General features: G+C 46.5%; 1 long non-coding RNA gene across 4 annotated transcripts in view; it reads right to left on the bottom strand.

The window, feature by feature from the left end:
- Positions 1–1,542: 1,542 nt before the first annotated feature.
- The window catches only part of LOC115533393 (uncharacterized), a 65,830-nt gene continuing 54,995 nt past the window's right edge, over positions 1,543–12,377 (bottom strand). The window contains exons 5-6 of one of the 4 annotated variants that reach the window (XR_003974186.1): positions 2,709–2,808; positions 1,543–2,024 (exon numbers count right to left, since the gene is read on the bottom strand). This is a non-coding gene — a long non-coding RNA (uncharacterized LOC115533393). The remainder of the gene's footprint in view (positions 2,025–2,708; positions 2,809–12,377) is intronic. The other 3 variants (XR_003974187.1, XR_003974185.1, XR_003974184.1) reach the window with 3 other exon arrangements.

The raw sequence follows: 12,377 nt of genomic DNA, 5'->3' as shown, positions 1-12,377 counted from the left end.
TGTTTATATTCTGTTTTCATGAACACGGAGCAAATCAAATTGTCTTGTTTTAAAATATGGCCTTGGAGACCTTTTCAGAAAATTTGTACAGCTATTTACCCAATGGTAAATTATTTTTTCAAAGCCTGGTACATTTACGCAGCTCACATCATAACAAAAACAAATAAAAGTGTCTCAATACATTTATATACTCTACTAGATTCATGCAGTCAACTCTGCATGAACTTGAAACATAAACCGCCAATTATATTTGTCAAACAAAAGTGTACAGCGAGTATTAAACAAAAACTGTAACATATATAACCATGCATATAGAAGCTACGGACATACAAGACCGGTCTAATCTCTCCGGCTCTATGTCTCTCTTCAAAACAGGCTATGGCTAGCAAATCAAAGACTGACATTTTCTCTGTCCAAACAGGAAACGCTGTACAAGAGATGCAGGCAATCGTTCAATCAAAACCACCTCCTGAGGTTAATCTTCAGTCAGTCCAGATTGACAAGAGAGAGGTTGTCTTCTTGACCTGATCTCTAACAGAGGCGCTGTCAAGTCACATGCTCCGACGACACGAGTCGTCGACCAATACGAAGCGCTTGGGCGTAAATGTGCACATTTGTCTGAAACATCGGCGCCCTGTGCCCACCTGTCTTATGATTCTACCGGACCTTCCTTCTGACCTTGCATCTTTGTCATTAACCGTGAGTCATGGCATCGCCCATAGCTTTGTAAACTGGTACATCCCGGTTGCTACCTATCCGCCGATTCAGTGAGGTTGTGTAAAGCACTGATGTGGTACAGATCTTGTCTTGTTTTTGTTTTATTTATTTCTTATTGCTTATGTTTATTTATTTTTACACAATGTCTTGTTTTTTTTTAAATAATGTATGATGACTATATGCTCTGTAAGGTGACCTTGGGTGTCTTGAAAGGCGCCTCTAAATTAAATGTATTATTATTTTATTATTATTAGATCTGAAACCTGTGTGTGCGTGTGCATGCAAAGCGGGGATCTCTGGTAAACCTCCCCTACGTGCTAACGGTCGGACACCGGGCTCGTGAGCGCTGTGAAGCAGTGTTTCAAAAAGAAATTCCAAAACGCTTGTGGAAGTTCTAGATGTTTCTCTCGTGTAAACAGGGCCCTTGTAGCTGCTCTTCTTATGGATCAGAGTACCAGCCCACTATGATGATATATGCTTTATAGTCCTCCCAGAGCAATTCATCGTGGAGGGGCCCGGAGCCCAACGCAACCACAACTCATTCTGCTCCAGGACAACTGAGGAGTGTCCCTCACATTGTTGAGCTAAACATAGGCAGACCGACGCAAGCACCCACCTGCACACACACACAAAGACACACACAGAAAGACACACACACACAGACACACACAGACAGACACACACAAACTGACACAAACACACACACACACACACACACTGACAGACACTTAGACACACACACACACACACACACTGACACACACACACACACTGACAGACACACAGACACACACGCACACACACACACACACACGCACACACACACACACACACACACACACACACACACACGCATACACTCTTTTGCAAAAATATGCACCACCTCCACCCCCTCAGAGGTATCGCAGCACTGAATGTGTCCCCATGCCAATGACGACATCAAAGAACAGAGCAGGCCAGGAGACGTGTCTCACTGGACCACATGACGACAGACGGTAGGAGGGCGAGGGGATGGGAGGAGGTGGTGGAGGAGGATGAAGAGTGTCTGAGGAAAGTCTCTCTGGTGTCTGAGGAAAGTCACTCAGACACTAGAGAGAAACATCCTCACAGCAGAGTGAGAGGCGATACATAATGATGAGTGAGAGATAGAGAGAAACAGAGAGAGACACGGTGAGAGACAGAGAGAGGGAGAGAGAGAGATAGGAATAGAGTGGAAGAGACTTGCAGGGCTGAGGATCATAAGTAGAAAATGGGCCCATACCTGTATTAATGACATGTTACCCAGGTCCAGTCGGAAGAGGTAGTTTCTACAGCAAACAGAGAAGGTATAAAAATAGGGATGTATGAATCAGTGCAAACGCAATACAATATGGAATTAGACAGAGCAGTAAAACAAAAAAGAACAAAACATTTTTCTTCGAGGATAATGAGAGTTAGTCAGTACAAGTGAGTCACCGCTGTCATCAAGATTGAAACACATTATATTTAAGTATAAGTCTGAGTCATCGATTCTGATTTGGTCTGGGTGTGTGTGAGTTTGGGCTTTTAAATTACTTTTCCCTGGATGCCACACGCACATATGCACACACATACCCTCACACACTTAAACACACACACACACACACACACACACACACACACACACACACGCACACACACACACACACACACACACACACACACACACACACACACGCACACACACACACACACACACACGCACACACACACTCACACAAATTCCCTTTTATTCTCTATCGTCCTCCATTTCAATCACCCTCAACCTCCCTCTGCCTCTCTTCCTCCTTCCCAGCAGATCTGACACTTGGCTCCGTCCAACAAAGACTCAATGGGCTACTTAAAATGCCATCATTACCTGAAGCGAGCATTGTGGCACAGTGACTCAGAGAGGGGCTATCGGGTTCTCGTCTTTGTGGACGACGGAACAAGGGCTAACAGGGGGGGCTCAATGAGCGCCCGCGTCATCCTACCTGGCGCCCAAGATCAGCTCATTCCTCGTCAGGTCAAGGGTCAGCTGGGAGTAGTCTCTCACACCGAGGTAGGAAAAAAACGAGATCCACGGGCTGAGAGCTGCCGGAGAAGGGAAAAGAGAGAGGAGAGTGAGGCGGAGATGGTGATTCGCCGTGCCGCCGCCATTGTGATCGGTGATTAGTGTTTCAGAGTTCTACTGTGAGTCCAGGGAAGTGTATAGCCGTAAGGTCAAGAAACAACAATGTGTATGTATGACACACAAGAGGGTGATATGGTTGAGTCGCATGCAGTCACGATCGACCACATTTGTGTGTTGTGTTGGTAGTCTTGAGAGGTGCGAGGTGGTGGTGTTTTGTTCAGTTCTGTTGTGTCGTACCGCTTTGTCAGGTTGTGTTGTACAGTGTTGGGATCTTTTGCGTTATGTTACTTGGTGCTATGTTTTGCTTTGTTGTATGCAGTTGTGTTGGGTTTGTGTGTGTACTGTGATGTGGGTTCGTATTGTGTTGCGTACTGTCGTTTTGTGTTACGTTGTGTTTTTAACACAGAGTAGTGTTGAGAGTTGTGCAGGTAGTTTTTTTGGAGGTATATTCCTATGTTGTGTTGTGTACTGTCATTTTGAGGTCCACTGCTGTGATGCGTCGTGCATTGTTGCGTTGTGTCTTTCTGGGTTGTGTCCCATTATGTCTCATTGAGTCAGTAGTTCCTTGTGACCTGCAGACAGTCCCAGCGTGCCTCCACTGCACCGCGCAGAATCATCTCCCTGCAGAGATGCTGCGCAGCGATGCCCACTCTGAACCTAATTGAACCTGACAGCCAGTCCAGGGCAGACTAAGAGGTCTCAGATTACATTATTGGGAGACACTCCCTCTCGCAAATCACAATTTCAAAGGTGCAGAAGGTAGGGGGTGGTTTCTTAAGTGCTAAATAAAACGGCACATTCTCTCAAACAATGGCTGATACCGTCTCAAGTGCATTCCATTACACAGATTCCACCACGAGGGAGGGAGAAGAGCGCTCAGAGAACTAAGGAGATCCGTGTAGCGAACAATAGCAGCGCGGTCTGAGCACTCATTCGGTTTCCTTTAAACACTTTGATATGTTGCATACGGAACGCTCCGTTGAGCGGCCATTTTGCATAAAGGGAAAGCTTATGCAATACACTCATAATATGTTCTACTTTCCTCTAGGTATGGTAAAGGTACACTGCAATGATTGCAAACGGTCTTCTATATAAAGAGGGGGAAGTACCAGCTCCGTAATGGCTACAAAAACATTCTCCTATTCTAGTATTTATCTATCCTGCTTACATAAATACAACATTTATTAAGTAATTACATGATACTTACGTAAAGGTGATAGTCTACCAAAACAACCTGCGCTATAGCTGTTCATTATAGTCAACCCCACCTTGAACTCTCGTGGTACTACCGGTCTCAGGAGATGTTTCTGCAGTACAGAAACATCAGTACTGAGTACTGTGTCTCCGTGCAACAGTAAATGAGACCAATCACTGTTGCACAGTGCTGTTTTGTTGGCAAGATCTAACAACATCTGACCACTTGATCTAATATAGTGATCTAATAGGACTTGTACATCTATTTTGGAAACATCGGAGCATTGGAGGGGCAATAATCATCTTAGGAGCAACATTTTGGGGTCATAGTATAGCAAGCCATCATGAAATGATTTGTCATCATGGGGAGACGTGTTTGAAACAGCCACAGCGTTTCCCATGTGAGACGTGGCAATTAACCTAGGTTACGGTATGTTGACATTGATTTGACCGTGCTACAAATTACTCTATGACGCAGAATGGCCAACACAAAATCTCATGACGCATCCTGATGTACTAGCCTGACATAATTAGACAGAACCATCTAAGCGACTGGATTTAGCTTCAAACACCAAGTTGTTGATTTGATTTGATTTGATTTATTTGGAATAAAGACATATCCAAGGGAGAGAAGAAAAACATGACAAAGTGCAAGCACTTATTTCCATTATGGTCCCTGATGTTACAAGACAGGACATGTATCCACATTAAACAAAAAATTGAACATCATAAAAAGAAATAGACTATGAGAGGCTTAACATAAAATAGTCTTCCCTAACCCTTACTTTCTGTATTAAAGTGCAAAGTGCATACATAGACAAAAACCAACAGACAACAACTCACATGGAGGAAGACATGTTAGTGTCTCTAGGGATTTAAATTCACCATGAGCCAGGATTTTACCTTTTTTCTGAAACAATGATAGTTAATTTCCAAAGGTAGCTCTGGTGTAGTAAGCATGGGCATCCCTACTCCTTATGAAGTGTTTTTTAAGGTATGCCGGTGACTTGTGATGGCAAACATTATGGACCACCCCGAGCTGGAGCTGAACTGCCCTAGCCTCCAGGGGGAGCCAGCCCAGCTGTTGGAACTGGAGCTTACCCACATGATCCCTTGATGTGAGCCCCAGCACTACCCTGACTAACCTATTCTGAGAAACCTGCAGTTCGTCTTTTAGGGCCTTAGTAAGACAATCATACCATGTGCCAAGGCCGTAATCAAAGCAACATAAAACAAGTGAATTAGCTAGCAGTCTGAGGCTAACTGCATCAACAAATGGAGCTTTCCTAGCTAGGAATCTGGATCGGCCATTTACCTTGCTCATGACCTTTGAAGCAATGCTCCCCGCATCTAGGTTGCTGTCTAAACAGTATCCTAAATAGGTCACTGAGGGCTTGGCAGGGAAGAGCTGCCCACCAAGGCTGATACTGGACAACTCTTTCTTGTGCAGTCTTGGCTTAGAGCCAAACACTATGAATTCAGTTTTGGCCACATGAAGAGACAATTTATTGTCTAATAGCCAGACCCTGATCTTACTGAATTCCTCTTACAATACAATACATCCTGCAAAATGGCATGCAGCTCAAGCTCATTTTTGTTGGAGGCTATAAAAGCTGAATCATCAGCATATAAAAACAAGTTCTCATCGCAGGCGGACTTCATGCCATTGATTAAAAACAGTAATGGCCCTAAGACGCTCCCTTGTGGGACTCCACAAGTTACCAGTTACCAGTTTGCCGACATCTATTTGAAGTCACCCTTATGAAGTCAGTTAGGTACAGTTTGGCATGCACAGCATATTGATACAATTGTTCATGAACTACTTTCTCCAGGACCTTGGACACTACACTCAATATAGATACTGTTCGATAATTGTCCGGATCAGACCTATCACCTTTCTTGAATAGTGGGATGACTTTAGAATGTTTCATGTCATCAGTAACAGTGCCTTGCTCCAAAGACAGATTAATAATATGAGCAATAAAAGGGGCCATGATGAGATCAGCTGCATCTTTCAAGAACCTGGCTGAGATATTATCTAGCCCTTTGGCTTTGGCAGAGTTAAGGCCCTTTAGCATGTCGCCGATTTTTTCTACCGACACAGGATTGAAGGAAAAACTATTGGGAGTCACACCTATCTTAGCATGAAAATCCTGACCGTGTTCAGGCCAGTACAATCTTGGGCTTCTCCACAAGTTTATGGGCAACTGAGGTAAAATAAGTGTTAAAGTGATTGGCAATATCCTCCTTCCTATTTACCTATTTCCATCAATGAGAGAGTAATACAAGAACTGGGAGTGCTTTTTGTCTTAGATAAGCATCCTAGATTTTTCAGAACCTTCCACAATTTCTGGGGTTTGTCCTTGTTTTTGTTTATCTGTTCAGAAAAGTAGGTTATTTTCGACTCTTTGATTATACGTTGGGCCTCATTCCCACAAATATGGGAATGAACTGTGAGAAGTCAGCTGGGATTTTACAGTTCAACGAATTACTATATGACGGGGTATCGCCGACACAAAGTCCCATGATGCATCCTGCTGTACTAGCCTGACGGAATTATAAACAACCATCCAAGTGACTTAGTTTCAAACACCAACTCGTATGTCTGAGGTGCCTTTTGAACACCAACCTGAATACAGAAACAGATGTGTAAGTAAAGCCGTCATGAAGGGGAGAGTTACGGAGCCGAGAGTGGGACAGCTGTGGCGGTTGCGGTACAGAAGCTAAATGTGAGTGTCGGTAGGATTGATCAGGCCCATATGCCCCTGTCGTCTGGAGACGACAGCAACACACACAGAGACCTGGAGCTCAGAAGTGCGCCGGAAGACACACACGCACACAAGCACACATGCACGCAAGCACGCAAGAGAGCATGCACACTCACAGACAAACATATGCACAAACACCCGCACACAAACACAAACAGACAAAAACACACACACACAAAGGCATATACACACAGACATTTACGCACACACACCCACACACATGCAGGCACGCAAACTGGGAAGCTGTTTATGTGCACAACATGACTTTTGCTGTGTGTTTACATGAATGTGTCTTAACCCGTTGTCCAAGCCACTGTTGGTGTTTTTTTAGGGTTTAAATACTGTGTGCTAATATTTTTTATCTAATAGACTTCCATACAGATTACCTTCCGGCATCTCACACTGTGCCAAATACATGTTCAGCTTCAGAAGAGTTCATTGGCTGAAGCAAGGATTTATCAAAACCCAGCTACACTTTTTTTGGTGTTTTTGGGCTTCACTGAGCCATTCATTAACAGCACAGTGGCTAATTGGTTAGGCTAGCTTGTTAGCTTCACTTATAAAAATTTGGAAATCAACCTTTCCAATTTGTCGCCACACCTGCGTAGCTACATCCCTAACAAAGTGGAGCAATTATAATGGCTTAGTCACAGCTCTGAAACACCGCATTGTAGACGGAGGGAACACACACATCGCACACCGCCCGGGGATTGTGGTTGGGTTCAGGACAGCTGTCAGCTAGGGGGGAGATAGACTGTGGAGGTTAACACGTGGAAGCTGGAAAAGTACTGGCTGGAAGAACAAGACTTACTGGCCAGAGGTGGTTGACGTCTCCAGGCATACAGGTCATTAAAGTATGAAGAACAGCCTAGGGGCGTTTTCAATGTCGACCGGTACATGTGATTCATAACGCCGGTGAATAAAATGCAAGCCCCGTGTCACATCGATGTAATATCTACCCTGTCAAAGCGAAGACCACTAATAAAACACGAGATGATGTCATTTGAAATGTGACGGACATCCTTTGATAGAATAGGAGGTAAAATTAGACTGCGAAGGGAGATTATGCAGCGCAGACCATATAAACGCTGTTTATATATTGGTTGGGAGATGACAGATGATAGATCAAATTACCCCCACATAAGCAGCGGGGCTGTTAGCCAACAATTTATGCTGAAGATAAATAACTCGGATTCAAACCCCCCCCCCCCCCCCCCCCCCCCCCCGCCCCCACCCAACACAATCAGCGACATAAACATTTCCCCGTCAAAATAATAAATTTCAATTCTCATCCAAAGTTTGTCCAAAAAAAATATCCAAAAAAAGAAGAAACACAAGAAATACCGCAAAACATAAAAAACTGTAAAAATGAGTTTAAGAGCGGGCACGGCGATGCACACGGGAGGACACTGGGGGCGCGACGGCTCGTGATCCGGGGGCTTGTTTACCCTCTTAAAGAGGCTTCGCTGACAGCGAGCGGTCTTTCACTGTCTGACATTTATCTCCCCTCTGCTTACAAGTGGCTTTACGCCCGCCCCCCACCGCCGCCGCCGCCTCTCCCCCCTCTCTCAGCCCCAATCTCTGCATCCCCTCGCCCCCCCAGCCACCAACACAACTGTCTGGACGGGGGGAACAATAAAAGGGGGATGAATATGAGGGGCCGCCGGGCCCCCTGAGCCGGCCTTGATGGACGATTATTGCATCCTTTCTCTTGCCCCCGCGTGGCCGCCGGGCGGACGGATTAATGCGTTGGCTGGCAGGAGCCGGAGGGATGACGAGCAGGGGGTGAGGACGGGGCACACACACGCTGGACACGCACGCACACACACACCCAAACACACACCACAGATATATGCATGCATGCACGCAGGCACGCATGTACTTGTGGTGCATACTTACCCATAAACACGTACACAGGGATGTGTACGTGCCGAAAGCCGCAGGCCCCCTAAACACACACACACACACACACACACACACACACACACACACACACACACATGTATACATGCATGTACATACAGCACATTCATACACATAAACACATACACACTCATACGTACGTGCCATCAGCCGCAAACTCCCCCCTCCCCACTGCCCAAAACACACACACACACAAACACAGACAAACACACACACAGAAACATACACACACATTCCTTCACACAGACAGGCAGTGGCTGACCGGTTATTTTGTGGATATGGATTTGTGTGTGTGTTTGTGTGTGTGTGTGTGTGTGTGTGTGTGTGTGTGTGTCTATGTATCTGTGTGTATCTGTGTTTGTGTGTGTCAGCGCACGGCTGAATACGATGCATAAATCACAACAGCATCCTGTCACTGCCAATGTGACAGTTTGAAAACGTACGGCTTCTTTCCAGCCAGTCAGTGTTTTGGACCGGAGTGCGAATCACCATCCGTTTTTAGTGAAGTGAAGGGTGGCGGCGGTGGGTGATGTTGGCAGTGGGTGGGTTGGTGTTGGGTGGGATGGCTGAAGGCTGAGCAGCAGGGGAAGCTGCCAAACCACAAACACACTGAGGAATTGATGCAGGGGACAAGAGCATAACAATGTGCACCCAAAGTCAATCACACTGAGCCACAAAATCACACACACACATACACACACACACACACACACGAGTGCATGCACGCTCAGACGCACACACAACCACACACACACAAACAACACACACACACAAACACACAAACACACACACACACACACAAACACACACACACACAGACACAGATATGCCAACACAGGTGAAATTTGGGACGTTCCACTCTGTGAGTGGCTTAAAACTTTAAGGGGACATGGACATTCCTTCAAGTTGGGAACTGAACTTGGAAAAAGGGCATCCGATAAAGACCCAATCTCACCTTATCCATCTAAACCCTGACGGCTGGTGCTGGTGTGCCGGGCCACATGCCCATCACCAGGCCCGTCCTACCAGCCTGCAAGACGAATGGACAGGGTAGTGCAACAAAGACTGACAATACAGATGAATTGAGTCAACGCTATCTAGGGGATGTGATGGATCACTGTGCCAACATGTAGGGGGGAGGGGGGTTGAGAGAGGAAGGTATGACACCCCTCCCTGCCAAAATACTGTGACAGGAATTACACGGGAGTAAAACAAATATAGACACAGAGAGCAAAAAAGGATATAGAGAGAGAAAAGAGATTTATGGGGAACTGATTGAGTATTCGATGACAACTCACTTTTTCACAGCAAGGGTATCTTCAGTCAGACTAGAGACACAGAGGGCTTCTACAATAACACTCTTCCTACTCCAGACACCATTGACGTGATGACATTCCCTGACATACAACAAAAGCAACACAAATTTGCCCTTTGTGGATAAAACAGTGAATACTTCCTAATAAAACCCTGCATCGCTTTCAGATATTGTTCATGCAGCCATATGGCAGATGCCTGCCTAACAACATCTGTCTTCGTTCGAACTGTTTGCACAAGTACACTTCTCATTACCGGTATAATGTTGATTTATTCTTTTTTTTGAATTACCTCCTTTCAAGTGCTGCATCGTTTAATGAACTATAAACTATAAACGACACATATTTCACTGAAGCGTGCTGTCTATCAGCACTGTCCCTGAGGGTAGATAAAGCAAAACATGTTTTCGCTGTCAGGGAATTAACGCGTGTTGAGGAGAGGTGAAAATGGAAAAACAGTTAGCCGGGGGCAAGGCAGCCAATCCAACAGGGCTGCCAGTTGAAATACTCACCGTGCTAATGCGTTTCAATCAAGCACCATTAGAGGACATCCTACAGTCAGAGACGTGAGTCTGCATCACTTCTCCTTTTAAGGTGGGGTTTGAGGAGGTGGTGTAATGGACTGAACCTCACCGGTAGAGGGGGAGGAGATACCCTGCGACCCCTTGCAGCACCCCCAGGGATCTTATCTTAGGTGCGACTACAAAGAACCCGCCGGCTGGGACGCACACCCGCACACACACTGAGGAGTACACCGTGCTTTGTCCGGCCTACATTCCTTGAGAAATGACTTGTTTTGTCTCAGCCTCCTCTCCTCCTCCACAGGCGAGATGACTGATACAGTGCATTACGATCCACTTTACCTTTTTCCCCCCATTCTCTCTCCCCGCCCCCCTGCCATCACCTCCTCCCCACCCCCCCCCCCCCCCCCATGCTCTGAGTAATCGTGGAAAGTAATAAAAAAAAAAAAGGGAGAGTGAAAAACTACTGCCACCGTATTTCACTGTATAGTCTCCCCACCGCTACAGAATGAGATGTGGAGCAGGGGAGTGTGGAGACTGGGTGACTCCCCTCATTCTAGTAGTCGTCTCCGAAGGACAGGGAGCTGGGACGGCAGGGTCGAGAGACAGGGGTCTTAGACAGGTGTCTGAGACAGCAGGGGCTAGAGACAGGGGTCTGAGACAGGGGTCTGAGACAGCAGGCTCTGGAGAAAGAGGTCTTAGACAGGGGAATGAGAGAGGGATCTCAGGCAGAACCTCTGAGACGCAAAGGCGGAAGAGTTAGGACAGGGGTTTGAGGCAGAGACTCTAAGACGATGTGGTCTTAGAGAGGAGATGGAGACTCATGGCTCTAACACAGTCTGGTCCAAGCCAGGAGCTACAGACAGGGCTCTGAGACAGGGCACTGAGACAAAGGCCCAGGAGGGAACCTTGGATAGTATGAGAACATTCGACTGGCTTCGGCACAAATAACTTGCCGGTGTCTGAAGCGGTTCTGTGTGTTTGTGCGCATGTGTGTGTGTGTGTGTGTGTGCGTGTGCGTTTGTGGTTGTGTGTGTCTGTGCATGTTTCCATGTGCGTGTAATTGTGTGTGTGTGTCTTTGTGTGTGTGTGCGCTTATGTCCTTGCATGTGCCAAAGCGCGCTGTGGCGCATGTGGACTTTATTACAGAGCTGGCACAAGTAGAGTGGAATATCCTAGAAGAAAAAAGAACAAGAAAGGGAAAAGTGAACAAAGAAGGGAGATGATGACATGGGACACAACATAAGATACACGGAGGAGGGGAGACACAGCAGAGCCCTCCATTTAGCTCCCTGCCTGTCCCTGTTTGTGCATGAAAGGCGACCCACTTCCTAAGCGTTGTCCTTTGTGTCCCCCTGTTTCATTTGATCCATCCTAGCCTGCCATGCGTTTGATGTGCTGATACAACGCGCCCGAGCGACAGGCTTTTACCGATGGCCGCAATCCCCGCCGGAAGCCCCGACCGCCCAGCCCAATTAGGAGCCCCCGGTATCTCAACCTGAAGGATGAGCCGCCGGACAGACGGACGGACGGACGTGCGTGTGACAGACAAGCACTTCAGCACCAGCCAGACAAATGGAAGGGAAAGAGGAGAGATAAGCCGTGGAAATTGGGGGATTGAAGATAATAATGATAGTCATACATCCTGAACTGATATATCTCTATTCAGTTTCATAAATATATTTGAGCTTGTCAACCGGCCGACTGTTATCTCTCGTCGGTCTCTCCTGTTATCAGTCTCAGAGGCACGTATCTGCTCCCCCCAGAGCCAAACCTAATGGGGGCCCCGGCCTGGACGACGGCTCCGAAC

The sequence above is a fragment of the Gadus morhua genome, chromosome 20 (genome assembly GCF_902167405.1).
Source record: "Gadus morhua chromosome 20, gadMor3.0, whole genome shotgun sequence".
NCBI lineage: Eukaryota > Metazoa > Chordata > Actinopteri > Gadiformes > Gadidae > Gadus > Gadus morhua.
The sequence above is the reverse complement of the archived record's forward strand: the minus strand, read 5'-3'. Positions and strand labels throughout refer to the sequence as shown.